Genomic DNA, 26,231 nt, shown 5'->3' on the forward strand with positions numbered 1-26,231 from the left:
TACTTCCATTCTGAATTGGGATTAGAGTCTGATAAGTGAATCGAATGTCCACATTGAAGTCTGAAATAATCCCCAGCTACCATTTCCAGCCAATATCTCCAACGGGGAAGGAGGAAAGAGTTCATTCACAGGGTCAGCTGGTAAAAGGGCGAATTCACGCCCCGAGCGGACAGTGCAGCCCGCTGCAAACTTCAATCTCTTACAATATTGATCAATGTTCACAACTCATCAACCTGTTTCCACATGCAGCCTTGCAGTAAATTAACTTCTCTGAGACTGGCAAAGGGCAGCGCCTGAAGTGGCGATGAGCTGCCAGCAGAGGTTCGGATTGAACCTATTTAATCGCAAGACAGTGAAAAGGCTTTACGAAGAGGCTTTGAACCCGGGAGCTAAGATTGTGGAACGAACTCAGAACTCACACTCCTATCCCGTCTGATGCTGCCCCTCACCACTCAGTGAGAAGCCCTTACAGAGAGAGAGAGAGAGGGAGAGATAGAGGGAGAGAGAGAGAGAGAGAGGGAGAGAGAGAGAGAGAGAGAGAGACGGAGGGAGAGAGAGAGAGAGAGAGAGAGAGAGGGAGGGAGGGAGAGAGAGATAGAGAGAGAGAGAGAGAGAGAGAGGGAGGGAGAGAGAGAGAGAGGGAGAGAGATGATGAGAGAGGGAGAGAGAGGGAGAGAGATGGAGAGAGAGGGAGAGAGATGATGAGAGAGGGAGAGAGAGGGAGAGAGAGAGAGAGAGGGAGAGAGTGGGAGCGAGAGAGCGAGGGAGAGAGGGAGAGAGAGATTAAAAGGTTTCAGATGACCCGGCCATCACAGAAAAATGAAATAGGCTCTTGAAACGTACAGGTTAAGCATTCAGACATTTATTGAGCACAACATTCATGCAATAACAATGGCACCTAAAGTTTCAAATTAATCAGATTTCCCATTAGAGCAGATGATCACAGATTTAAGCGTGTTCCAGTTGTAAGCTCAGTATTCAAACACTCTAACCCTTGGAATTGGAATGCATCTTTGTTTCTGCAATTTTATTGATGCCTTTCTAAATGAGAGATTTCCTTGTCTGATTGCCCATCAATGTAAGCCCTGCTTGCAGACCTGCACAGTTTGACAGGTTTACCCTGTAGGGTCAATGGAACATTTGGCAGCATTTCTATTGATGGTCGCCAGTGCAAATGATAAAAAAAAACTCACTTATCACTTCCTCAGAAATAAAATTTAGTGTAAGGAAAATGTCATTCAATCCGCCTCACAGCAGTAACTTCAGTAAATTCAGTTGCTCCCCTGACATTTACTTTCTGTCACAGCAACATGAACTTATATTATACAGCAGATCTAACACAGCTCTTGTCACAAGAAATTATTCTTATATCAAATAAAATCTTGACTTGTAAGTCTATTTTTTATCCTGCAAAGCCCAGCATCAAATTAACCCCTCATTCGACAGAAACATTGATTAAAAACATGATACCTTCCCAGAGGTTGACCTTCGACAAGGGACTATCGGTTGTTCCTCTGCCCGTCCTCAGTGTTGACAGTTCCTTGAAACTTAAGGGTCTGTAAACATTGGGAGATCTTTAATCGAAGCTTTTATGGAACAATAGATCACGTTATTCCTGTAACGGTCCGGATCTGGAGCGTCAGTCTGGCTTCAGTCTGACCACAGGTCACTGATTTAAAAGAGTGAACTCATTCTCTGTTTAGCAAAGCAAAGGCTGAAATACATCCACCACTCTTGCAGTGTGGAGCTGAATTAATAGCGGTATCAGAATCACACATGGCAAGTTGTAGATGATCACTTTGCTGACAGGTTCATTGTGTTAAAGAAGCTGAAGGTAAAGCATAGCCGTCATGGAGCGGGTTTCTAAAGCACACGGAGATTGGATCACGGCTGCTCGGTGACACTCTCCATTTCTTTCACGGTTGTGGATGGTCCACACCTGAGCACTGAATGTCTTTGCGCTTCAAGCCGATTAGACATTGATCCTTCTGGAGCTGCCGCAAACAGAAGAAATGATGGATGAGTGACAGAATCAAGGGAGGGATTGGGCAGAATGATTGGATATGTGAGGGATGGACTGATAATGAGAAATTTCTCAGTTCTTTGTTCATTCATGGGATGTGGGCTTCCAGGCGGTGGTGTTCCCATGCATCTTCTGCCCTTGTCCTTCAAGATGGTAGTGGTCGTGGGTTTGGAACGTGCTCTCTAAGGGGCCTTGGTGACTTTCTGCAGTGCATCCTGTGGATGGTAAACGCTGCTATTGCTGTGCGTCGGTGGAGGAGGTAGTGAATGTTTTTTGATGGGGTGCCAATCAACGGGTTTGCTTTGTCCTGGGTGGTGTTGAGCGTCTTGAGTGTTACAGATGCTGCATTCAACCAGGCAAGTGGGGAGTTTGATATCACACTCCTGAGCTTTCCCTGCAGATGTTGCACAGGCTTTGGGGAGTCAGAAGCTGAGTTACTCGCCGCACGATCCCCAGCCTACGACCTGCGTTTGTAGACAAATACCTTTATGGCTAGTTCTGTTCAGTTTCTGATCAATGGACAGGGGAAGAACCAGAGGGGAAACAGGTGCAGTTATCTGAAGGGGGAGTCCCGATTAGTGAATACAGAGTGTGAAAGGGAGGATCTTGTTCATCTCATGTTTGTTCTCAGTACAGTGCAGTCTCTCACCCGATCCATAATGATATCCCTCGCTCTTTCTTCATTGAGCCCTCTCACTGAAGTGTCCTTCACGCGAATCGTCTTGTAGTTACTGTCTAAACACAACAGTCACAACACCAGCAGTTTAAACATACTCTGCATTTCATGTAGGGCACAGTTTGCATTTCGAAAAATCACTTCCGTTTATGTTCTGCATCCTCTAATCCAGCTCATCATCCCCTTTTTCAGTTATCCCTCTCCATACCTCTCTTCATCTCACTCCATCTTATCTCAATTCTAACCTTCCCGTATATCATTCTCTATCCTTTCTCTTCACTGTCAGCACCTTGTTACCTCTCCTTTTATCATCTTCATCCCACGTTTATGTCTTGTCATAGAGAATTATAAAGAGAGAGAGAGAGGGAAGGGGGACAGAGAGATTAAGCCATAACTGACACAGAGACAGTTTATTGAGAAGGAAGCTGAGAAAATATTCACAAAGTTGCGGCCCATGTTTGCAATGATTTCACACAAAGCGAATACACGATTTGCATTGTTATATTTTGTTCTGTGTCTGCACCACTGGCAAGGCCAGCATTTCCTTTCCACCCACAGCTGACCTTGAGGAGGTGGTGGGCAGGCGCCTTCATGAAGACCTGCAGTCTGTAGCGGCCTGGTGCAAATTAGTGGCTGTCTGGGCCATTTCAGAGGACAGTTAGCAGTTCGCATTGCTTTTGGAACTGGAGTCACATAGAGGCCAGAGCGGGGAAGGACGGCAGATTTCCTTCCCTAAAGGCGCATTGCGAAAGGACAGGGATTGAACAATGATTCTGAATGAGTGTTTAGGGCAATGAATTGTTTCCTACAAACATTTTTAATGCTGAGATCAATAGAGTTTTGGTCTCTGAAGGAATTAATGGATATAGGGAGCAGGCAGGAAAGTGCACGTGAATCCCAAGATCAGCCATGATGATATTCAATGGGGGAGAAGGTTCTATGGACCGAATTTCCTAATCCTGCTCCTATGTCTTCTGCTCTTCTGTAATGCACAACCTCACTTACTGGCTAACCTGATATCATTGATTCACCACAGCGAATCAGTCTGGACCACGACTCACCAAGGAATTCGTCAGAAATCCAGAGCTGCGGAATCATGTACATTTCAACTGAGAAATGAACTAGCCGGGCCCAAACTCTCCAAATTCTGGGAGAAACCAGCAAAACTTAATAATCAGCATGGAGAGGGCAACAGGAGGGAGATAACTGGTGACAACCAACTGTAGTGAGGGAGGGGAGGGTGAAAAAAAGAGTGAGATTGAAGATGTGTGACTGGAAAATGGAGGAAGAGAGAAACAGTGCCCAATTAGGAAAATTATGCAAAACAACTTCAATCACTAAATTCCAATGCACTGACTCACTGCGTCCAAATCCCCTCAGTAACGGCGTCAAACTCCCCTAATTCACTACATTCCTCCCCCCTCAGTCACTGAGTCCCACTCCCTTCAGCCACTGCATCCCACACCCGTCAGTCACTACATCTGAACCCCTGAGTCACTGCGTCCCAGTCCCTCGGTCAATGCACCCCACTCACCTCCGTCATTACATCCCTTTCCCCTCTGTCTCTCCATCGCATTCCCCTCAGTTATTAAATATCACTTCTCTAACTCACTACATTTCAATACCCCTCCCTCAGTCCATCCCATCTCGAATCAATACAACCCAGTCCCCTCAGTCATTGACTCCCAGACATCTCACACGACAGCCAACTCCACTCAGTCACTCCATCCCACCCCCTGACTCGTTGCATCCATTCCCCTCAGTCATGATATCCCACTCAGCTCAGTCACTACATTCTACTCCCCTTAGTTACTGCACCCCACTCACCTCAGTCACTTCACCCCTCTACCCTCAGCCACTGCATCCCATGCTCCTCACTCACTTCTCCCCTCTCCACTCACTCACTGCGTCCCACTCTCCTCACTCACTGCATTCCACTCCACTAACACATTTGAACCCACTCCCATCAGTTACTGCATCCCACCCCCTCAGTCAGTTCAATGAACTTTTCTGTTGACTATAAGCTCGTGATTGAAAACTGATATCTAAGATCATGTTGGGCTCGATGATGCATGGTCAGTGGATTTTCCAGTCGAATGTTCCTCAGATTCCGGATTTGCTGTTGTCCCTGGATCTGCAATGAAGTCAGGAGACATGGGAGATTGCAGCGTGCTGATCTCCTCAAGAGATCATTTAATTGGTGGGAAAGTTGAGGTAATGATTTACTTCATCATTTATACAATCTGAAATCCATCAATCACACTGTGCTCCATCACTCCTGACTGCACCTCAGTAACTAACTACCACTCCCCTCACTATGTGAGTCCCACCCCGGGTCACTACATCCCACTTTCCGAGTCATTTCACGCGAATCTCCTCAGTCACTGCATCCCACTGCTCTCAGTCACGACATCCCAATCCACTCACTCACTATATCCAACTCCTCTCAGTCACTGATTCCCACTCATCTCAATCACTGCTACCCACTTACCTCACTCACTGCAGACCACTCCCCGAACTTAATCAATCACACCCCCCTCACTTACTGCGTCCTACCCCGCGTCACTGCATCCCATTGCCCTCAGTTACTTGATCACTCTCTCCACAGCCAACTCCATCCCGCTCCCCTATCTCACTGCTCCGCAGTCCCCTCAATCACTGCCCCAAATTTATTCACTCACTGCATTTGACTAGCCCTAATTCACTCCATACCACTCACCTCAGTCAGCCCGTCCCTCTTCGCCCAGCCATGACATACCACTTCCCTCAGTCACTTCATGCCATTGACTTCAGGCACTACATACCACTCTCCTAATCTCTGCATGCTACTCCGTTCGGTTTATGTTTCCAGTGATTATAATGTGTGAAGTTTCTCTGTACATTATGACATCCAGACTGATACCTGTTATTTCTGAACCAGTTGGGCCAGAGGATGCACTGTCAGTGGATTTTCCATTTGAGTGTTGCTCAAATTAAGGAGTTTGATTTGATCCTGGATCTGCAATGAAGTAAGGAAACATGGGAGATTGCAGAGGCTGAACAAACTCAAGAGATCATTTGGTTGGCTGAAAAGGTCAGAAAAGGATTCACTTCACCATTAATACTATCTGAATTGCACAAATTTCACAATTCTCTTACAGTCCTTATGTGGCCCAGTCACTAATTCCCAGTCCCCGCCCTGAATACATCCCACTCCCCTCAGTCACTACATCCCACTACCATCATACATTATATCACACTCCCATGTCATTGCCTCTCACTCGACTTAGTCATTAACTCGCAGTCCACACAATCTCTGCACCCCAAACCCTCACTCAGTGCTTCCCATTCTGTTCAGTCACTGTATCTCACTCCACCCAGTCATTGCATCGCACTCCCCTCAGCCATTACATTCCACTCTCCTCAGTCACTACATTCCACTTCTCTCAGCCTTTACATTCCACTCCCTCCAGCCACTTCATCCCACTCTCCTAATTCATTACACCCCACTTTCCTCATTCAATCCATTCCACTCCGCCCAGCCTCTACATCCCACTCTCCTCTGTTAATACATCGCATTCCCCTCAGTGACTATATTGCACTTCCCTCAGGCATGGCATCCCTGTGCGCTCCATCACTAGATCCCAATATCCTCAACTGATATACCCACTTCCCCCAGACATGAGATCCCACTCCCCAAAATCGCTGCATTCCACTTGCTTCAGTCACTACACCTCACTTCCCTGCGTGGGTATACCGCACTCTACTCTATCCCATCCCTTCTGTCTCGAGATCCCACTCTCCTCATGCATTTTATCCAATCCCCTCAGTAGCTGCATCCCGCAGCCCGCAGGCCACTGCTTCTCGCTAATCTCATTCACTGACTCCCACGCCCCTAACTCACTCTGTCCCGCTCACCAGGCTTGTGGCGTCACATTCCGACTCACTGCATCCCACTGACCTCAATCACTACACTCCATCTCTTTAATCGCGAAATTGCAAACACCTCAATCACTGTACCCCGCTCCATCAATTCGCTGCATCAAACTCACATCAGTCACTACATCCAACTCCCCTGAGCTACTGTATCCCACCACTTCAGACACTGCGTCTCACTCCCCTCAGTCACTGCAACCCTCTCCCCTCAGTCACTACATCTCACTCCCCTCAGGGTCTGCATCCACATCCCCCTCCCCAGTCACTGCATGTAACTCCTCTCAGTCACTGTATACAACGCCCAGCAGTCTCGCCAAAAATGTTCCTTCAGCCACTGCATCCCAGACCACACAGTCACGAGAAACGATTCTCCAAGCCTCACTATCACGCTACTTTCGTAATAAGATTTCCCCGATCATATTGTGTGAAGATATTCTGTAGAATATCCCATCCAGACTGACACCTGAAATTGCAGACCCTGTTGGGCTTCACTTGAATTTTTACAAAGTCACTACACCCCATCCCATCCCTCTCACCTAAGTCACTGCATCCCACCCCCTCAGTTACTGAATCTCACTCCCCTCAGTCACTGCATCCCAAACGCTCAGTCACTGCATATCACTCCCCTCAGTCATTGCATCTCAACCCTTCAGTTACTGCATCTCACTCCCCTCAGTCACTGCATCCTACACCCTCAGTCACTGCATCCCACTCCTCTCAGTCACTGCATGCCACTCTCCTCAGTCACTACATCCCACTCCCCACAGTCACTGCATCCCACGTCCTCAGTTACTGCATCTCAATCCCCTCAGTCACTGCATCCTACACCCTAAGTCAAAGCAAATCACTCACCTAAGTCACTGCGTTTCACTCCCTTCAGTCACTGCATCTCATTCCCTCAGTCACTGCATCTCACTCCCCCCAAGCACTGCATCCCACCCCCTCCATCAATGCATCTTCCTCCCTCAAGTCACTACATCCCACCTCCTCAGTCACTACATCCCACCACCTCAGTCACTGAGTCTCACTCCCCTAGGTCTCTACAACCCACTGCCTACAGACACTACACCCCACTTTCCTCAGTCACCAGATCCCAATGCCCTCAATCACTACATCCATCTGCCCTCATTCGTGAAATTCTACTCCCTTCAGTCAAGTCATCCCGCTCATCGCATTCATTCATCCCGCTCCCCTCCGTCACTACATACCACTCCCCTCAGTCTCTCCATCACAGTCCTCTCAGTCACTACATCCACTTGCTCAGTCAGTACATCCCACTCCCCTCAGTCATATGTCTCGCTCCCCTCAGTTACTACATACCACTGCCCTCAGTCATAAGTCCCACACCCCTCATTCTCTCCACCCCACTCCCTTCAGTATGAGATTTCAGCGATGATATTGTGTGAAGATTTTATGCCGTATTTCCACTTCATCTGATATTTCAGATCTTGTTGGGCTTCATGATGCAGGGTAAGTGGATCTTCGAGTGGACTGTACTTCAGATTCCGGAGTTGGTGTTATGCCTGGACCTGCAGTGAAGTAAGGGAACGTTGGTGATTGCTGCGTTTGGATCACCGCAAGAGATCATTTAATTTATAGGAAAGTTCAGAAAGTGATTCACTGCATAATTTACACAGTCTGAAACTCTCCAGTGTCACCCTGCTCTCTCACTCCTGAATGTACCACAGTCAGTAACGCCCGTTCACTAGTTCACTGCATCCGATTCTCCTAATTCACAGCATCCCACTCCCCCAAGTCACTACACCCCACTGCCCTCAGTCACTACTGCCTCCCACTTTCCTCTGTCTCAGTGTCCCAATACCCTCAGTCGCTACACCCCACTCCCCTCAATTACTTCCACTCCCTTTAGTCACTACATATCACTAATGGCAGTCTCTACATCGGACTCCACCCAATCATTGCTACCCACAACCCTCACTCACTGCTGGTTACTACTCTGATTCACTGCATCGCACCCCCTGTACTACTCACACCACTGAGTACGTCCCAATAACTCGGTCTCTACAACCCACTCCCCTCAGTCACATCCAGGGCCCCTCAGTCACAACATCCCTCTCCCCTCAGCCTCTGAGTTCTGCTCCCTTCAGTATGACATTTCGCAGATATTATTGAGCGAATATTATCTGAAGAATTCCCCTCCAGATGGGTACCTGATATTTCAGATCCTGCTGAGATCGATGATGGAGGGAGAGTGGATTTTCGAGTCGGGAGTTCCTCTGATTCCGAATTTGGTACTATCCCTGTATTTGCATTGAAAGAAGGAGTCATTGGAGGGTGCAGAGTGCGGATGACCGCAAGAGATCATTTAATTGATGGCAAAGTTTATAAAATGTTTATTCTTTCGTACTGTCTGAAGCCCAGCAATGTCACTCTGCTTTGTCACTCCTGAATGTACATCAGTCACTAACTCGCAGCACCCTCACTCACTACATCCTTCTCCCTCAGTCACTGCATTCCTCTCCACTGAGTTACTGCATTCCACCCCGCTAAGTAACGACATCACACTGCCCTACCTCACGATATCGCACTCCCCTCAGGCACTACGTCTCACACTCCTAAGTGACGACATTCCACTACCCTCAGACATAACATCCCAATCCCCTCAGTCATGACATCACTCTCCTCCTGTCACTACTTTCCACTCTGCTCAGCTGTTACAAACCACTCGCTTCAGCCCACACATTCTAGTTTAATAAATCATTGCCTGTCATTCTACTCAGGCACCATATCACATACCCTCTGTAGCATATAGATTAATATCTTCTATTGATTCAAGCTGGAGTCAAATTCAGTGAAGAGTCCGTTTTTAAACTACCCTACCGTGCAGATACCTGTGTTTGAAGACTTCACTGAAATAGAGAGTGCAATTTCAATGAATTCTCTCGTCGATTGTTCCTCGTGTTCCTTATTTGGGGAGATCCCTGGATCTGTGAAAGGAAGAGGGAAATGAGAGCGAAATTTCGGGACAACTGCCAATTTCACATGATTGACACAGAGCTTCATTGAACGTCACACATGTTAAGGAATCGGAACAGTTTAAGTAAGTTATAATAGTATGTGTATGTGTTAAGAATGAATTTTATTTTCCAAGTTCAAATGTTATTTCTATTTCTGTATTTTTGCTTAAGATAGTTCAAAATGAGTTTTAGTATAAGTTTGAAAAATTGCTTGTATTCATAATGAGAGTTTACGATTTGGCATGTTAAGCAAACACAAGATTAGAGAAAATTATGCCGTTACAAAGCAACGGGGGTCCCGACAGTCAGCTCCCTCCCACAGGCGCACAGAGGAAGAAAGCCATCAGTTTGTTTGGGAAGTTGTTGGTGTTCAGCAAGTTTGAAAAAAAATTGGTCAAGCAGAAGCCACCTAAAAGGGGCAGATACCTAGTCAAAAGCTAAAATTGATTCAAAGTAGTTGCCAGAGCAATTGGTGAAAAGGGGAGAGATAACTAGTCCAAAGCTAAAGTTCCGTAAAATCCAGCGGAGTAGAACAGGAGAAAGTGTCAAGCAGAACTTCTTGTCAGATGAACGGCAGCAAGCTGGAAAAGGCCCTTTTAAAGAAGTTCAGAGTGAGGGGCAGAGAGAATAGCCGCAAGCTTCAGACTTAAAGTTACATAAGCTCCAAGAAACAGAACTAAAGCGAGAACAGCTTGCAAGAGGCACGAATGTCTGAAAAGATGCCTGAAGATCTGCAACTATATGCTAGGGTATTTGAATTACTGTTACTGTTGTCGGCTGAGTCAGTGAGAGAATACATAGATGACAGGTTGGAGTCATGTGGCAACTCAGGAAAGAGGGACAGATGATGGAGAATTCGAAACCCTGGATGCGTCCCCTTGCCGAAGGCGTCTGAAAGAAATCGTTAGTTTGGGAGAAGATTCCAAGCTGAGTCCATTGAGCGTGGAGATTGCAAATCCTCATGTGAAATAGAGAGTGTAGTAAAGCCGTTTGGCTCCTGGTGTGACAAGCTTGTGGGAAGAGTTGATGAAGATCCATCGCATTTGGCTGAGCTGGCATTTGTCACGCGGTTTCAGGGTGTATTGTGCGTGACTACAGGGTCCACGGTTTCACATGGACTGTGTACTTATTCTGAACATTAAGGTATACGGTTACTTCGCAACTTGTGATATCTTTACAAATATATGTAAATGGTACAATTGTGTGTGAAGTAGTATTGTAATATAATTCATCCTTTCATGCAAATAAACATTTTATTCGATTGCAAAAATTTCATCAGTTGCCTCCTGTCATTCTGTTCAGTATCAAAAAATAACACATTAAAATTTAGGATTTATCAAGCTGTGTTCATCCCTGGGAGTAGGCTTGTGCAGGGGAAACCTTAACAGGGATCCTTCGACACAGCATTTCACTGGTATTAATCCAATGCACTTCATTTCTATCACTGCAGATTGTGCTGTAACTGGAGAAGCCCCAGACTCTCAAACACAGCACCCAAATTCGCCAATCACTGAATCCCACTTTCGCGTACACTATATCCCAATCACTCCCGTCATTACTAAAGACACGTGTTAGCTACTGAATTCTACTCCACTCGATTACTAAATCACACAGAATTCAGTCACTGCATCCCACCTCCCTCAGTCATACCATCCCACTGCACTCAATCACTGTTTCCCATTCCCTCCAGTCGCTGCATGCCTCTCCCATCATTTGCTCCATCCCACTCCCCTCCGTCACTGCGTCCCACTCTCCTCAGTCACCGCCGCAAGATTCCCTACGTTATTACATTCTACTACCCTCACACAATGTATCCCCCGACAATGTCAGTAGGATACAGGGTAAATCTCCGGGGCTGGGTAATTGCGGATCACATTGAGGGAAGAATCGGTTTAGAATGAACCCCACAGAGCAGATATCTGAGCCTGGAGATACGGCTGAGATAGAGGATGGTTTCGCAGTTGAATCTTTGCTCGATTGTTTCTCGTGGTCCTGAGTTGTTGATGTCCCTGGATATGGAATAAAGGGAGCGGGAAAAGGGGTGCTGTGGGGATCACCGGAAACAGCTCGACCTTATTTGGCATAAGTGTCTAGAGAACGCCACACAACGGTGTTTATATCACTTCTAATTTTCCAATTAATCTCTCATCTGTCACCGCAGACTGTGAACTAAGTACCTAAAGAGTACAAACCCAATCAACACATTCCGCTTCACAAATTCACTCAGTGCGAATCATCACAGAATCTACATCCCATTCCCCTTAGTCACAAAATGCAACACACCTCAGTCATTACACCCAACTACCCTCAGCCACAACATCAACGAAACTCAATCAGTACTTCTCAATCCCCTCAGTCAATGTATCCAAATCACCTCAGCCACTACACCCCACTCAATATTACCAAATCACCTAAGTCACTACACCCCACTCCCCTCAGTCACAACATCAACTAAACTCAATCACTACGTCTCAATCCCCTCATTATCTGCACCCCACTCCGGACAGTCACTATATCCAAATCACCTCAGTTTCTATATCCAACACAGCACCGTCGGTACATCACATTCCCCTCAGTCACTGCACCCCACTCTGAGGGGAGTCATTACATCCATTTTCCCTCCGTCACTCTGTCGCATTCACCTCAGTTCTTAAATATCACTCCCCTAACTCACCCCATTTCACTACCCCTCCATCAGTCCTTCCCATCTCGAGTCAGTACACCCCACCCCCCTCAGTTATTGACTCCCAGTCCACTCACTCACATATCCTACTCCTCTCAGTCACTGCATCCCACGCCCCTCAGTGATTAAATCCCATTCCCCTAAATCACTGAATACACTCAACTCAGATACTGCATTCCACTCCACTCAGTCATCGTATCCCACCCAACCACAGTCACTTCGACCCACTAACCTCAGTCAATATATCCCTCTTCCCTAATTCACTGAATCGCACTCCCCCCAGTTACCATATTCTACTCGCCTCCATTTCGACATTTCCCTGCACACACCATCCAACTCCCCTCACTCACTACATCCCATTCCCCTCAACCACTACATTCCCTCCTCTCATTCACTCGATGACACTCCACTCAGTCAGTATGGGCCACTCCTCTCAGTCATTATTTCCCACTTTCCTGTTACTGCGACCCACTGCCCTCTGTCACTCCATGCCACTCCACTCACTCACTCCACTGCACTCCCCTCAGTCCTTGACTCCCAGGCCACTCATCACTGCATCCCATTCCCTTCAGTCACTACATCCCACTACCTTCGGTCAGTATAATGCAATCCCCTCAGTCACACCATCGCTGTCCCCTCAGTAAATCCAGCCAGCTCTCCTCGCTCATTGCGTCCCTCCTCGAGCCGCTGCACCCCAGTCTCATGATTCTTTGACTCCCAGACATCTCACACAACAGCCTACTCCACTCATTCACTCTATCTCAATCTGCACATTCACTACATTCTACTCCCCTTAGTCACTTCATCCCACGCCCTCAGTCACTTCATCCCACTCCCCTCTGTCACTTCATCCCACGCCCATCAGTCACATCATCCTACTCTCCTTAGTCACTTCATCCCACTCCCCTCACTCACTTCATCCCACGCCCCTCAGTCACTTCATGCCACTGCCCTCAGTCACTTCATCCCACTCCCCCCAGTCACTTCATCGCACTCCCCTCAGTCACTTCACCCACTCCCCTCATTCTTTTCAGCCCACTCCCCTCAGTCACTCCATCCTACTCCGCTCAGTCACTGCACCCCAATCCCCTTACTCACTGCTTCCCACTCCCCTGAGTCACTGCACCCCAATCCCCTCAGTTACTTGACCTCACTCCACTCAGTCACTGCACCCCACTGCTCTCAGTCACTGCAACCGACTCCCTCACTCACTGCACCCCACTCCACTCACTCACTGCACTCCACTCCGCTCACTCACTGCACCCCACTCCCTAAAGTCACTGCACCGCATTAACCTCAGTCACTGCACCCCACTCCCCTCAGTCAATCACATTCACACCGCTCAGTCACTTCAACATACTCTATGGAACCACGAGACCCCATTCCCCTCAATCACTCCATTGTATTGTGTAGAATATTCACACCGGAATGTTAACTCTTATTTCAGATACTGTTGGGCTGGATAATACACGGGATCTGCAATTTTTAGTCGTATGTTCCTCAGATTTCGGATATTGTTGATGTGCCTGGATCTACAATTTATAAGGAGATATGGGAGCTTGGCGAGTGCGGGTAACCTCAAGATAGCAATTAATTGATAGGAAAGTTTAGAAAATGAGTCACTTCACAATTTATACAGCCTGAAACAAACCAATGTCACGCTGCTCTCTACCCCCCTGAATTTCCGACAGTCAGTAACTGACTCATTGCATCCCACTCCCCTCACTCACTGCATCCCTCTCCTGTCAGTCCCTAAATCCCAATCGCGTCAGTGACTACATCCCACTCCCGTCAGTCAGTACATCCAACTCCCCTCAGATGCTACCTCCCTCCCCCCTCAGTCACTCACATTCACACCCCTCAGTCAATTCATCCTACTCTGCTGACCCACAAGACCCCACTTCTCTAAGTCGCTACATTTTATTTTGTGGAATATACCCTCCAGAATGATATCTCTTTTTTCGGATGCTGTTGGGCTGAATAATACATGGGCACTGCAATTTTTAGTCGTTTGTTCCACAGAATAAGGAGATGTTGATATCCCTGGATCTGCAATGAAGTAAGCAGACATGGGAGATTGACGAGGCTGGAGAACCTCAAGATAGCATTTAATTGGAACGAAAGTTTACAAAATGATTCACTTCTCCATTTATACAGTCTTAAACACACAAATGTCACTGTGCTCTCTCCCCCTGAATGTCCAACAGTCACTAACTCACTCACTGCATCCCACTCCCGACAGCCCCCACATACCACTCCCGTCAGTTACTATATCCCAATCCCGTCAGTCACTGCGCCCCACACCCCATACTCACTGCACCCCAATCCTTTCACTCACTGCACCCCACTCCCCTCACTCACTGCATCCCACTACCCTCACTCCCTGCACCCCAGTCGCCTCACTCACTGCATCCCACTACTCTCAGTCACTACATCCCAAACCCCTCACACTCTGCATGCCACTCCCTTCAGTCATTACATCCCATTCCCATCAGTCACAACATCCCACTCCCGTCAGTAACTGCACCCCACTCCCCTCAGTCACTGCATCCCACTGCCCTCAGTCACTTCATCTCACTCCCCTCTGTCACTTCATCCCACTCCCCTAAGTTACTTCATCCCACCTCCCCCTGTGACTTCATCCCACTCCCCTCAGTCACTTCATCTCACTCCCCTCGTCACTTCATCCCAGTGCCCTCAGTGACTTATTCCGACTCCCTTCAGTCAGCTCATATAGAGGCACAACCATCAGGCAGAGTCTCAGACACTGAATTCTCCAATAATACTGACGTTTATTGAACAGAAGCAGAATGAAACAACCATTCACTTATCAAACAAACATAGTCTCATCAACTAATATTTTAAATGAAATCAAATTTATCACATATTTAATAAGGGAAGGCAAATAGAAAAGTATGCTAATCAACGAAGCCCTACAGGTCTCACAAATGAAGTGTTAACGCATTGACAACAATGGCTGGGAGGAGCTCGATACCAATCAGTCAAAATGGCGACACCGTGTCCATCATTCTCCATCACGCTTTGAGTCACAATGTCTTAATGATGAGGCAGAGCGGCGGCAGGTTAAGAATGGGAAGGAAGAAAATCCTGCTCTGCGAAGCCCACTACCTAGTGGGACATCCTGCCCAATGTGCCCAAAGCTCTGTGGCTGGAGAATCATCTGTTCATCCACATGAAGACCGACAGCAGGAAGTTGCCAGCACGAGGAGACATCATCATCGAATCGAGGGACAGCCAACCTGACTTGGAACTCAATCGGCCGTTCCTTGACTGTCGCTGGGTCATCATCCTGGAACTCCCTCCCAAACAGCACTGTGGGTGTACCTACACCACATGGACTGCAGCGGATCAAGAAGGTGGCTTATCCCCAACTTCTCAAGGGCAATTACTGATGGGCAATAATAGCTGGCCTAGCCAGCGAAGCCCAGATCCGAAGAGGCAATGGAAATACTAACTCTAACCATTACACAATGTTGACTATAAAATGTTCAGACCTGTTGTCAATTTCAATCCCCTCCTTAACCATTCATTGTCGGCAACTGGAGGCAGCTTATGAAATTGGGGAAAAAACTGTTCCAAATATCAGGTAAGATGTTTCCTTGTTTTGTTATTGCAGCTCCTTTTATTAATAATCTTTAATTTGCACAGATGTTGTCACAATCTTCATCTTTGATGAATGATATTGTTTCAGCCAACCCGCACAGCCAATGGTGGCAGGTGAATCCCATGTGATGAACGCTGTTGGATGTGTTGTTGGAGAGATTGTCATGATCACGGCAGATTTTACCAGAGAGTAAGTGGGAAGCAAGTGTTGACCCCACTGCATCTCTCACAGCAACATTCATTTGAAGGCTCTGGTAAGCATTCAGCTATAAATGGACCCTTATAATAAGATCAGGGATTTGTCGCCTGCTGGCTAATTGTTCGGTGGGGTGTGTGCTCCTTGTGCTGTCCGCATACAGGGCTCAGTAATTGAATTGTATTCGAATATTAGCAGGATTTCTGTAGGAGGAGAGGGGCTGGAGGAGGAGCTAGGGAAAACATTCAGTTATTCACTTTCTTGCATAGACGAATGAATTGAACAATTCGAGTTAAGGGATTTTTAAGGACATTCGGAACACCAGGGAATGTATCTTTGTGGGGAGCATGTGACATGAATCCCAAACCATTCCCCTATTAAAGAGACACACATTCTTCCAGTAATCTACAAGCAGCTGGTAGTGAGTCACAGGGAAATCAATAAAGAAAGATATGTGGCAGGTGGAGTAGAAAAAGAAGTGAAAAAAAGAAACTGCTTGTTTGCAAGCTGATCTGGAAGATGTGATGTGCGACAGTCAAGTTGGATATGTAGATTTGAAAACGTACGAGGCAACTGCTTAATCAACTTCGTTTGGGTCGCAGCGTAAATCCCAGTGTTTGTTCAGCAGCTCAGGAGCTGCATCATGAAGCCCAATTCCTGCACAAACCATGGCAGTTCTCCATTATTTTTGTAAATATACGATATCCGCAATGATATTGAATACACCGTAAACAGCATCCACAACAGGATGACATTGGCCGAAATAACAACCAGTAAAATGAAGGATTTCCACCGACTCTCCATCTCTGGGTCTCTGGGTCTCTCCCCACTGCTGTGAGCCCGGAGTCTCTTGCGGGCTCTGCTGCTCATTAAAATGTGTCTGACGGTGAGAACATTGAGCAGCAGAATCAGGACAAATGGGGCCGCCGGGTATACACTGTAATGGAGGAGCTCAATTGCTCCCGAAATAGGAGAACGCTGAGTCTCGACTGTTTTATCACAAAACCAGGGGAAATATAGGAGCAAATACTTTCCTAAAAACATGAAATATAAGGTGATGTTCTTTAAACAGCTCAGCACAGTCACAGTTCCCAGAACCGCAGCTGTTTTTTCCTCAGTGCAATATTTTATTTTCAGCTTCTGGCTACAAATAGCTACAAATCGATCAAAGGTGAAAGTGACAGTGAACCAGACTGAACAGTCAGTGGCTGCATAAATCAGGACAGCGTGGATATTACACAGGGGGATAGACTCGAGGAAAATAAACTCATCCGGGTTAGCAATCGTAATGTGTTTCATTATTAGGTGAAGGACAATGACCAGTAGACCTGCCACTGCCATGCCCACCAGGTAACGAGCGATACAGTTGGAGAGACCACACTTTCCTTTTTACAGGATCACAATCGTAAGTAAGTTAACTGTGAAGAAGGGAAAATAATCGTACAGAATAGACATCAAGCTTAACCAGCTTTATTTAGTGTCTATTGTACTGATGTTGTTTATTGCAGTGACGCACTGATATGATTGTACCTGAAGGAAGACAGAAATTATCTGCGATACAGAGGAAAGATGAAGTGAGAAAAGGGTGACGTTTCAACTCACTGTTGATCCAAATACTCCCATTGGCATCTGAAACGCTGCTCGCCATCTGAACACTCACAGTTCTAATAAAGTACCACTTTACTTCTGGCTTTTCTAAGGTTATATATCAAACATAATTTTTGGATTCTGCGGGTGACTAAAAAGCCGGACACCCCTCCAGCCGCATCCCCTCCCCATTTATCCGGTCTGATGAACGGCAGCATGCAATCCGGATTTCCTACGTTATTGGCTGTCTTCTGGATCGGCCAGCAGAACCAGGAACTGTTCCAAATGCCGATCTTGGAACCCGAGCCCGGTGTGGATCCTGACTGAGCTGTAATACTTCAATGGCCAAGGCTCCCTGAACTGAAATATTAACTCTGCTTCTCTCTCAGACTTGCAGCCTGTAGTGTTTGTGCAGAAACGACTTATATTTATGTAGCACTTGAAATATACCATAAAACATGTCACCGTGATTCACAGGAACACAATAAAATAAGATATAATGCTGACCAAGATAAGGAGATATTAGGTAAGATGACAATGTCCTTGCTGAAATAGATCTGTTTGAGGAGTTTTGGAAGTCAGGAAAGCGAGCCAGAGACAATGAGGAGTTTAGAGACCATATTGCAGAGCTTGGGCTCTTGGTAACTGAAGCCAGGGCTACCAAGGGCTCTGTGATTAAAATCTGGGATCTGAGGTCCAAGTTAGATCAGTGCAGATATCTCAGAGGTTGTGAGTTTAGAGTTTGCATGACAAAAATTTGGAGGGGCGAGTCCATGCGGCCAGACCGCGGAGGGATGATCATTTTAAAAGAAAGCCTTTGATCAGAAGCCAGATTAGCTCAGCGAGCACAGGGGCGATGGGGAATGGGGACTCAGTGAGAGTTAAGGAAAGGACAGCAGAATTGTGGATAATGTCACGTTTGGAGTGCATTGGAACAGTTGAGACTGGAGGTAACACAGGAATCAAGAAGGGTATCAGCAGAAGTTGAATTGAGACAGGAGCGAAGTCAGACGGTGGAATACACGTGGAAATAGCCGAACTGAGTCATGGTGTGAATGTGTGGAGGGAAGCACATCTCAGTTTAACATATGACACCAGGCTTGTGAACAGACTGGGGAAGACTCAGGCTGTTGACGGGGTGAGGGATTGAGTGGAGACCGGTGGAACAGGGTTTGGGGCGGGGATGGAAAGCAATCGTTTCAGTCTTCCCGGTATGTGACTGACTGGCAGATGTGTGAGGTAATATATTTTGGGACGATGGCGGAGTCGAGGCATGGCAAAACAATGTGTACAATTTTAAAGCTGGTGCAAGAATAGAGAGACCCTGTGATATGATAAATATAACAAACCTATGAAATGAGCACGAATGGTTAATCAAACATTTATTAAAGCAAATGGGATCGTCAGTTTTATATATAGATGCATAAATAATAAGATGCCGAGCGTTCTGATAAACTTATAAAACTTTCATTACTCCTCTACTGTAGTATTGTGTACAATCCCGTCACTGCATATTTGAACGAGTCTGAAGGGTTTGTACGGAATACCGAAGGAAATTGCTAGAATGCTTAACATGTTACACAGTTACACAGATAGACAGGAGATGATGTTTTTTTTTCTTCTTTGATCACACAACCTCATCACAGCTTAGATCCAAAGGTGGACGAACGAACTGATACCGAGTTTTGAGGTGATGTTGAAGGCCCTTGGCATCGTGGCAGCATTTAACGGAGTGAGGCATCAAGGAGGCTTAGGAATGTTGTCTCAATGGGAATGCGGGGGATTCGGACGGAATGGGTGAGCGGAGGAGGCTTGTGGGGGATACTGGGAGGGAGGATTGTGTGGGGGAAGGTAGGGGGTTGGGGGAAGTTTCTGGGGTGGGGGTTTGGTGATGTGGGGGTAGTGGGGTGGGTGGCGGTATGGGGCGGGGGGAGGGATGGGGTAGGGGGCAGGGTTGGTGATGGGAGGCGGATGGTTGAATGGGAAGATGGTGGTAGCGGGGGGAACGCCAGACATTTTGGAATGATACCTATCACAGAGGAAGATGGTAGTGGTTATTGGGGCTAATCCTCTTATTTCAGGGATATCACTGCAGGAGTTCCAAAGGGTAGTGTCCTCGGCTCAACCATCTTCAACTGTTTTACCAATGACCTTCCCTCCATTATATTATCAGAGGTGGGGGTGTTCGTTGATGATTGCACAATGATCAGCATCCTACGCAGCTCCTCAGACACTGAAGCAGTCCATGTCCAAATACAGCAAGCCCTGGACAATATCCAGGCTTGGGCTGAAATGTGGCAGTTAACATTCGACACCAAGTGCCAGTAAAGAACTTGTCAAACGGGAGAGAATGTTAATATCTCTCCTTGACATTCAGCTTAATTGCCATCGCTGAATCACCCACGATCAACATCCTTGGAGCCACCATTGACCAGAGACTGATCTGGACCAGGCATATTAATACTGCGGCTAAATGAGGTGAAGAGGCAAGGAATACTAAAGCGAATAACTGAACTCCTGACTTCCCAACGAATGTCCATCATCTAGCAGGCACAATTCAATAATATGATGGAATACTCGCCACTTGACTGGACGAGTGCAGCTCCCTCAACAGTCAATACACTCGACATCATCCAGGAAAAAGCAGCCCCACTTGATTGGCACCACATCCACAAACATTCACTCTCTCCACCACGGAAGCACAGGAGCAGCAGTGTGTACCATCAACAAGATGTACTGCAGCAACTCATCAAGGCTCCTTCGACAACACGTTCCAATCCTGCGACCGCTACCAACTAGAAGGACAATTGCAGCAGACACTTGGGAACGCCGCCCCCTGGAAGTTCCCCTACAAGCCACTCACCATCCTGACTTGGAAATATATTGTCCGTTCCTTCACTGTCGCCGGCTCAAAACCCTGGACATTCCTCCAGCTCTGTGACCACCGACTTGCTGAATCGAAGTTGCCTCCGCTCCATTTGTTGCTCATGTTAAAGAAACAAATGGACTCTCACTTCAGTCCACATACCTTGTCCATGGATGGAGCCCGAATCCTTCGAACTCCCTGAGTGCTGCAGCAGCTCATAGCAACCCCCAGCGAAGCACCCACAGCACCTCCATTAAATTTCTCATACCAGAAAGCAGTCATCACCTGTCACCGGCCACGTGTGTGCCTTTTCATTGGAAATAAGCCCAGGGCTGGTTCCACGCGCAGCTCAGCACTGGGACAGCTGAGGGTGACTAACACAGGAGGACTTCGGACTTGCACAGACCAAGTTTCAAAGGCGGCGGATTAAAGCTTTTCGAAGGGCTAATTGGCGTCACCTTTAGACCCTCCCTCACCCTCCCGCCGCACGGACAGTCCACCCGGGCTTGATTCATGTCCAGAGTGAAATTGGCCGCCATTGTGGGTGGCACGAGGTGATAGATCCAAACTTCTAGGCACAGGAATAAGTGAGGCTGGAGAGGTGGAAATTGTGGCCAGGCATGGATTAGTAGGGGAAAGCGAATTAATTCATGCTAAAGTGTCGAATTGAAGATAAACTTGAAGGCGAGGAAAAAAAGGTCGGGACCCCGGACTGTGTCAAATACAAGGATGAGAAAATTCAAACTCAGCAGCTCCCAGGCCGAGAAGCGATGCTGGTTCGTGAGACAAGTGCTGATGGGCGAATGGGTTTTGGTCTGATTTAGGAGACGGGCAGCAGAATTTCAGAAGGGCTGTGGTTTGTACCAGGGAATGTTCATGAATACCATTCGATTGGTCAATTCAGAATGACCCCCGTACAGATGAGAGCTTATCCAGCTGATGCACTGATACCGTTGTGGAGGCTTGTAAGATTACGGTGGTCACAGTGGGCAGGTTTGGTAAATGTGAGGATATGTGGTCAGAAGTTAGCCCAAGATTAAAGGAATCAAAGGTTGGAAACAATCCGGTTCAGCCTCAGATACTGGCCAGAGAGGTGTTCTGGATTCAATACCTAGAGAATGTAGTTTGACTGAACTGTACTGAAGACAATGGATTCGGTTATCCGAAGATCACAATAACATTAACATTTGAACAGATAATTTTGGTTTTCAAAAATAATAGCCTGATAGAGATTACCAGGGACACCTACGGCCGCGAGGATGAGATAGTAAAGCTTTTCAATAACGACAAGTATCAAATAGAACCGATCTTCTAATGATAGCAAATGATAATTTTCATAAAGAACGTAAAGCAGCACCAATAAACTCCTGCCCATTGTTGTATCATTCCAGTCTATTGTTCTCAGATTCTGATCCATTGTTGTAACATTCGAATCTATTGCACAGAGATTCTGATCCATTGTTGCAACATTCGAATCTATTGTTCACCGATTCTGATCCATTGATGGAACATTCGAATCTATTGCTCTCCGATTTTTAAATATTACCTCTCTCTCTCTCTCTCTCTCTCTGGTGCCTTGGATACCTTTTCGCAAAGCCACTGCCAGCCTGGACTCACTGAAAGGAATCCGTTATTAATAGGAGGAAAAAAAAACTCTCCAGTTATACAATTACCATCCATGGAAAATGACATTAATTACAGTCAGTGAATAAACAGGTTCAGTTAAATCATTTCAATCCAACCGTTTTGCTCCACAATACTGTAGAACACTTCCATGGGATCGATAAGATGTATGACGGTTGCTGAGGAAAGGAACTATGGAAATAGCAGAGGCCCTGGATATAATATTTCCATCTACCTTGGATATGAAAGTGACACTAGAGGGCTAGAGGGTTGAAAATATGATATCCCATGTGAAAAAAAAAACGAAAGAGGGGTCAGCTCTGTCACTAGAGCCAGTCAGCGGTTGTGAACTTCACTGAGAAACAGAAAGCAGGATGAATTGGTGGACGGTTGTTGTTCAGATTGGAGGGGAAAATGCAGTGGAACTCCACAGGGGGCCGTATTAGAAGCATTGCTCTTTGTGATGCAAAATACATAGCCTCATATATTAAGGACATGGTATTAAGGCCTGGGGATGACACAACGATGTGAATACTACTAATTAGAGTGAGGAGGGTAGCAGTAGGCTTTTCGAGAGCACAGAGAGATCGCTGAAAGGATGAGGCAGAGAGGAGGCGAAACTTTAAATAAAGGAAATGGGAAAGCAACAAATGGAGCAATTTTAAAGGTGGTTGGTGAGTATAGGGATAGCAAATATGCTAATGTTTGAAGTTGGCAGAGCACAGCAATTAGATTGTCAACAATAATAGATATTTCTCTTAATAAAGAGATGAAGAGATTGCACAAACCAGGAATTCATGCGGAACATTGACACGTCAAATGTTAGGCCCCAGCTGGAGTATTGTCTCTAACTCTGGGCCCGGCAATTTTGAAAGGATGTCAGGGCCTTGGGGAGGATTCACTGGGAGGGTCACAGGGATGAGGGGTTCTAGTCACGTGGAGAGATTGGCGAATCAGCGATTGCTTTTCTCAGATCAGATCAGGCAAATTGCGTGTTCATCAGGAGCTTTTTAAAACACGTTGGGTTTTGATAAGAGTTAATCAGGAAGGGCCATTTCCACGCGAACCTTGGATAATAACCAAAAGAAACAGATTAAAAGTGATTGACAAAAATCGGGAGAGGGAAAGGGGAGATGATTCCTCACAGAGCCAGTGTTTACACTGAAACCTGGAATTCAATGTCTGGGGCGCTACTGGAAGCTGATACAACACTAAGATGCAGAATGGAATTGGATAATTACTTGCCCTGGAGGGGATGGGGTTGTAGGGGAGGGTATTCGGGAATGGATTTTCAGAGCTAATGGGAAAGGGTAGGAGGGAGCATCCAATGGGATAGATGTTTCCAAGATCTCGGTTTGGCAATGTGTGCCAAATGGCCTAGTCTTGTACTGTGTGAAACCAAAGACAATACACGTCCTGGAAACCTTCCAGGCCCAGAAACAAAAATCCACCCGAAGACAACCTGGACCCTAAAACGAATACAGGCCCTGCAGCGACCGCTGCCCCTTCATGTCCTACAGGCCTTGAAACAATGGGCAGGAGGGGAAGACCTCTATAACCTCCACAGCAGAATGTACCTCCCTTCCTGAACATAGTTACATTAATCACATCCCGGAGTCAGAGCTAAGTTCCTGTTCCTGTCAAATAGGTAGGATGAGCCCATGGGCTCTTGATGTGAGTAATCGGACACAACTTTGAAGGCATCAGCTGGAAGACCATGGCAGCCAAAAGCTCCGCGGTTTCTCTTCCATTTGATTGCTTGTTGCTGCTCTCCCATTGATGGTTGTTCATCAGATGATGAAACTAGTGCAGATCCTGACAATAATATAGACCCCTGAAACTAATATAGAGCCTGAAACTAATACAGAACCTGAAATTAATATGGAGTGCGAAATTAATACTAGCTCAGAATCGAATACAGGCCCTGAAATTAATACAGACCCTTAAACTAATACTGATCTGAAATGAATACAGACCCACAGACCAATATCGATCCTGAATCAAATACAGACCTTTAAACTAATTCAAATCCTGAAACTGATACAGACCATGAAACCAATACAAGTCCTGAAACTAATAGAGGCCCTGAATCTAATACAGATCTTGAAACTAATACAGACCCTGAAGCTAACGCAGTATATGAAAATAATAGTGACCCTGAAACTATCACAGGCCCCAAAGCTAATTCATATCCTGGAACTAATACAGGCCCTTAAGCCAATACAAATCCTATAACTAATACAGGCCCTGAAACTAATTAAGGTCCTGATACAAATACAGATCATGAATCTAATACAGACTCTTTATCTAGTACAGAGCGTGAAACTAATGCAGCCCCTGAAAATGAAATAGAACCTGAAACTTATATAAATCCTGAAACTAATGCAAATTCTGAAACGGATCAGATCATGAAGATAACACAGATCTTGAAACTAATACAGATCCTGAAGCTAATACAGACCTTAAAATAATGCAGAATACGAAGCTAATGCACACCCTGTTAATAATACAGGCCCTGACACTCATACAGACGCATAAACAATTACAGATTCTGAAACTAATGCGTATCTTGTAGTTCATGCAGACCCTGAAAAATAATAAAGATCCTGAGACTAAAACTTACCCTGAAACTAATACCGACCCTGAAACTAATAATGAATCTGACGCTAATACATACCCTGAAACCAGTACAGATCCTGAAACTAATACAGGCCCTGAAATTAATATAGACCCTGAAAGTAATACAAACTCTGAAACTAATACAAACGCTGAATTGTATACAGACCCTGAATCTAAATCAGACCTGAAATTAATACAGACCCTGAAACGAATACAAACTCTGAAACAAATACAGATCCTGAAAATAACACAAACCTTGAAATTCATATTGACCAAAACTAATACAAACTCTGAATCTAACCAGACCTGAAATTAATAAAGTCCCTGAAACTAATACAGACCCTTAAAAGTAATACAGTTCGTGACAGTAAAGCGCACCCTGAAGCGAATTCAGACCCTGAACCAAATTCTGATCCTGAAACTAATACAGACCCTGGAAGTAATACAGAAACTCCAACTAATACAGATCCTGACATTATACAGGCTTTTAAACAATTCAAGTTCATGACAGTACATCACACCCTCAATTAAAACAGACAACGAAACTATTACAGACTCAAATGTATAAAGACCCTGAAACTCATACAGATCCTTAAATGAATACAGACCCTGAAATGAATATAGACACTGAATCTAAAACCGACCTGAAACTAATGCATACCTTGAAACTAATACAGATCCTGAAACTAATGCAGATCCTGAAACTAATACAGACCCTGACAATAATGCACACCCTGAAAGTAATACATATCTTGAAACTAGTACACATCGTGAAACCAAAACAAATCGTGAAACTAATACAGGGTCGGAGAGAGAGAATTGGAGGGCACTTGATGATGGAGACAGAGAGGGTCAATATCGCAGCAAATGTCAAGGAACCATAATCTGGAACAGACACAGGGAGGTAGAAAGTGAGAGAGTGACAAACAAAATGTAGGAGAGACCGGCAGTTAATGGGAAAGGGAGTGACAAGTACGTGAGAATAGAGAGGGAGAAGGACAGATATAAATAAAGTGATGGTCTGAGAGAGAGAGAAACAAACAGAGATTTACAGTGATGGTGAAGGATTTGGAGTAAAAAATGGTTTGAGAGAGAGTGACAACAGGGAGTGTGAGTGAGAGTGAAGGAATATGATTGAAAGAGAGATGTGTGAGAGATTGACAAAAATGGAGTGAGAGTGAAAGAATGTGAGAGGAACAGAGATAATGTGAGAGACATTAACAATCAGTGGGTTGGAGTGAGAGTGAAGCAATGTGCGAGAAAGATGGTTTCAGGGAGAGTGACAAACAGGGAGTCAGAGTGAAAAAAAATGAGAGAAAGAAATGTGGTGTGATAGGGAGTGACAACAGGGAGTGAGGTTAAGATTGAAGGAGTGCGGAAAAAGATGGTTTGAGAGAGTCAGAAACAGGGAGTGAGAGTGGGGGCTAAATGTTCCTGGTCC

This window comes from Cetorhinus maximus, unplaced genomic scaffold (assembly GCF_964194155.1).
Source record: "Cetorhinus maximus unplaced genomic scaffold, sCetMax3.hap1.1 HAP1_SCAFFOLD_52, whole genome shotgun sequence".
Classification (NCBI taxonomy): Eukaryota; Metazoa; Chordata; class Chondrichthyes; order Lamniformes; family Cetorhinidae; genus Cetorhinus; species Cetorhinus maximus.